Here is a 4,481-nt window from a genome sequence, read left to right as displayed (position 1 = left end):
AAGTCTCCGGTCAGACTGCGTAGCCTAAACTACTGCCAGTTGAGCAAGCCATTACTCAAATGACTGGTGACATTTGTCGCTTGAACTTCAAATGTCTTTTTATTCGCTTTTTCATTTAAAGTGTTTCTAATATCAGTTCAAGCTGAGTATTATAGCACTATCACTCCATATACTATGCTGATATTACTGGGCAAAGAATATAATAACAGTCATAGTGCATATTGGCTTTTAGTCGCCTTTTACGACAGGCATGCCTTGCCGCGGGCATTTTCTTTCCCCAAACCCGCAGGGGAAAGTAGATAGGGACAGAGGGAATCTCGTTAATCCATTCATGCGCGTCACTAATTAGATGACGAGGCATTTGGCTACCTTAAGAGAGTCATAGTTACTCCCGCCGTTTACCCGCGCTTACTTGAATTTCTTCACTTTGACATTCAGAGCACTGGGCAGAAATCACATTGTGTCAACACCCGTTAGGGCCATCACAATGCTTTGTTTTAATTAGACAGTCGGATTCCCCAAGTCCGTGCCAGTTCTGAATTGATTGTTAATTGATAATCGTTATAATTTAAAAAGTATCTATACAATAATAAATCCTTTAGAAATTTTAGCAAGAAAGTTCCGAAATTGGCTACGTAACTACTATCCGGGGAACAAGAATCGAAATTCTCTATTTACCCAGAACGAGTACATAAACTATGGTATTGCTTCCCAATCAAGCCCGACTATCTCAATCTTCAGAGCCAATCCTTATCCCGAAGTTACGGATCTAATTTGCCGACTTCCCTTACCTACATTATTCTATCGACTAGAGACTCTTCACCTTGGAGACCAGCTGCGGATATTGGTACGGCCTGTTGAGAAGTTTGCGTAACCCCACCATAAATTTTCAAGGTCCGAGGAGAAAATATCGACACAACAGTAAATGTCATGCTCTTCTAGTCCATCTACCATATCTCTCTTCGAAAGACTTCCATGGTAGTACGACTATAAAACAGAAAAGAAAACTCTTCCGATACCTCTCGACGGCTTCTTTATGGTCGTTCCTGTTGCCAGGATGAGCACAAGGCCCATTTTTAATAACAAACGGATACTCAACAGGTTACGGAATTGGAACCGTATTCCCTTTCGTTCAAAATTATTCAAGTGTTTAATTACTATGGAATAAAAATTCATTCATTTCATTTCATTAAAACTTGAAAATTTTCGGCTTTCGCCTTGAACTTAGGACCGACTAACTCGTGATCAACCACTGTTCACACGAAACCCTTCTCCACTTCAGTCCTCCAAGGTCTCATTCGATTATTTGCTACTACCACCAAGATCTGTACCAATAGCGGCTCCATGCAGGCTTACGCCAAACACTTCTAAGCACACCATTGTACCCTCCTACTCACTAAAGTTTCAAAATTTATAATCCAACCGAAATTGTATTATAAATCATGTACTTTAGCGGTAATGTATAGGTATACAACTTAAGCGCCATCCATTTTAAGGGCTAGTTGCTTCGGCAGGTGAGTTGTTACACACTCCTTAGCGGATTACGACTTCCATGTCCACCGTCCTGCTGTTTTAAGCAACCAACGCCTTTCATGGTATCTTCATGAGTTGTTAATTTAGGCACCGTAACATTACGTTTGGTTCATCCCACAGCGCCAGTTCTGCTTACCAAAAGTGGCCCACTGGGCACATTATATCATAACCTCAACCTTCATATCAAGAAAGGTGAGGTTCTTACCCATTTAAAGTTTGAGAATAGGTTAAGGTCGTTTCGACCCTAAGGCCTCTAATCATTCGCTTTACCAGATAAGATTATTTTACATAATTTTTAAATGCACCAGCTATCCTGAGGGAAACTTCGGAGGGAACCAGCTACTAGATGGTTCGATTGGTCTTTCGCCCCTATACTCAATTCTGACAATCGATTTGCACGTCAGAACTGTTTCGGTCTTCCATCAGGGTTTCCCCTGACTTCAACCTGATCAAGTATAGTTCACCATCTTTCGGGTCACAGCATATATGCTCAAGGTACGCTCCAGTTAGAGGTATAAATAATAATAAATTATCATTATACATAACTATATGGAACGCCCCGGGATTGAATTAATAATGTAATACATTAAAAATTAATCCCATTATTAATACAGTTAAGTTAATTTCGCCATTAGGTTTAATATAACCCAATGACTTGCACATATGTTAGACTCCTTGGTCCGTGTTTCAAGACGGGTCCCGAAGGTATCCTGAATCTTTCGCATTGTTAATCATATAAATTCATACAATTAATATTAAAATCAATGATAATAATGTTATTGTAAAATTCAAAAGAATTTTAGCATTATATATAATAAAATCTATCAACACTTTATCAAATCATCAGTAATTATTCTATGTTAATAAGCTAAAAGCAAATTAATTTGAATAAACTTAAAAACCAATGATCTTTTGATAAATATTTTATTATGTTAATAGATTACAATGTCCTTATATGAAAAAAATGCACACTATTACTATAATATTTAAAATTAAATACTACAGTTATAATGATGAATTTTTCATAATGGATATTCAGGTTCATCGGGCTTAACCTCTAAGCAGTTTCACGTACTATTTAACTCTCTATTCAGAGTTCTTTTCAACTTTCCCTCACGGTACTTGTTTACTATCGGTCTCATGGTTATATTTAGTTTTAGATGGAGTTTATTACCCACTTAGTGCTGCACTATCAAGCAACACGACTCTTTGGAAATATCTTTCTAGTAATCATTAACGTTATACGGGCCTGGCACCCTCTATGGGTAAATGGCCTCATTTAAGAAGGACTTAAATCGTTAATTTCTCATACTAGATATTAAGATATTCCATACACTGCATCTCACATTTGCCATATGGACAAAGTGACTTAGTGCTGAACTATTTTCTTTTCGCTCGCCGCTACTAAGAAAATCCTTGTTAGTTTCTTTTCCTCCCCTCATTAATATGCTTAAATTCAGGGGGTAGTCCCATATGAGTTGAGGTTGTATAAAATATATTTTAGATTGATTTGTTTATTTTTATTTAATTTTTTTGCTATTTGCTATTTTAAAGAAATATATTTTTATATCTTGATTACTCAAATATTATTCAATCTTTTCATCCCTTTTTAAAATTCATAATATAATAATTAATAAAATTAACAACATTATTCCTCCACATATCATATATTTTTTTTTATTATAAATTTTTCTCAATACAATAGAGTGAATTAATTCTAGAATACAAATTTATTTTATGCTAGACATTCCTCTTATGTATTATTTAATATAATTTAAATAATGTTGAAAATTTTTTCTTTTATGGGAATACTAAGATTCTCATTTATCATAAATTTTCGTTCAAATATGAGGTATTCAAAAATATATTTTCTATATTTCTTTTTATGCTATTAATATTATGGATTGAAAAATACAATCCAATAATATGCCATATGCTTAAATTCTATTAATTGACTAAAAGAATAAGCAACTAATTTAGCATAGTCTTACAACCCTCAACCATATGTAGTCCAAGCAGCACTTTAAAATTAATTAAAGTACATAACAGCATGGACCGCAATATGCGTTCAAAATGTCGATGTTCATGTGTCCTGCAGTTCACACGATGACGCACAGTTTGCTGCGTTCTTCATCGACCCATGAGCCGAGTGATCCACCGCTTAGAGTGATAATTTTTTTGTATTTTTTAATTCAAAGTCAAAGAATTTTAATTTATTGAAAGTATTAATAATTAATCAATAATAAATTTTTAATACAAAAGTTTAAAACATCTTTCAAGAAATTGTAATTTTAAACCCAAACATTTGCAGCTGCGCATGTCTTAGGTCAACAAAAACAGTAATACCTTTTATATATTATTTTCTTCTCTATTTGTGCGTTTTCTTTTTTTTAATTTTTCAACATGTTTTTAATCACAAATAGAAAATACCATAAAAAAAGGTATTACACACGTTAATGTGAACAAGTTAACTTATCATTTATAATATTTTATATAAATATCACAATTAAATATTATTTTCTATATAAATAATAAGTACAGCTATATGTTTAAAGGTTATTTTATTGCGTTCAAATACAATGTATGCGAAGTTCACAATATAATATATATTGTCATAATGCATTACAAGGAGTTAAAAAAAAAAAAAAAAAAACAGAAAAACATTCAAAACATTGTATAATTCAAAACATTTTGAATGAAAAGAACAAAAAGAAAACTTTTTTTTCTTTTTTATTCTTTTTTTTTATTTTGTTTTTATATAATTATTTTTTTTTTCTTTTCGGATAGGAACACAATAATGATCCTTCCGCAGGTTCACCTACGGAAACCTTGTTACGACTTTTACTTCCTCTAAATAATCAAGTTCGGTCAACTTTTGCGAAACAACCGTGAAACACAAGGCGTCACAGTGATCACGTCCGGAGACCTCACTAAATAATTCAATCGGT

General features: G+C 33.3%; 2 non-coding genes and 1 pseudogene across 2 annotated transcripts in view; all 3 read right to left on the bottom strand.

Annotated features, from left to right (window-relative positions):
• Window positions 1-241: 241 nt before the first annotated feature.
• LOC138858458 (large subunit ribosomal RNA) lies at window positions 242-3,020 on the bottom strand (annotated as a pseudogene).
• Window positions 3,021-3,523: 503 nt separating this feature from the next.
• On the bottom strand, window positions 3,524-3,702 carry LOC138858498 (5.8S ribosomal RNA). Its single transcript, XR_011397597.1, has one exon. It is a non-coding gene; the product is annotated as a 5.8S ribosomal RNA (ribosomal RNA).
• Window positions 3,703-4,328: 626 nt separating this feature from the next.
• Window positions 4,329-4,481, bottom strand: part of LOC138858383 (small subunit ribosomal RNA) — a 1,990-nt gene continuing 1,837 nt past the window's right edge. The window contains exon 1 of the ribosomal RNA XR_011397517.1: window positions 4,329-4,481. This exon is cut by the window's right edge and continues 1,837 nt beyond it. This is a non-coding gene — a ribosomal RNA (small subunit ribosomal RNA).

The sequence above is a fragment of the Bactrocera oleae genome, unplaced genomic scaffold (assembly GCF_042242935.1).
Source record: "Bactrocera oleae isolate idBacOlea1 unplaced genomic scaffold, idBacOlea1 ctg00000009.1, whole genome shotgun sequence".
NCBI lineage: Eukaryota > Metazoa > Arthropoda > Insecta > Diptera > Tephritidae > Bactrocera > Bactrocera oleae.
This window is presented reverse-complemented; position numbering and strand designations above follow the sequence as displayed.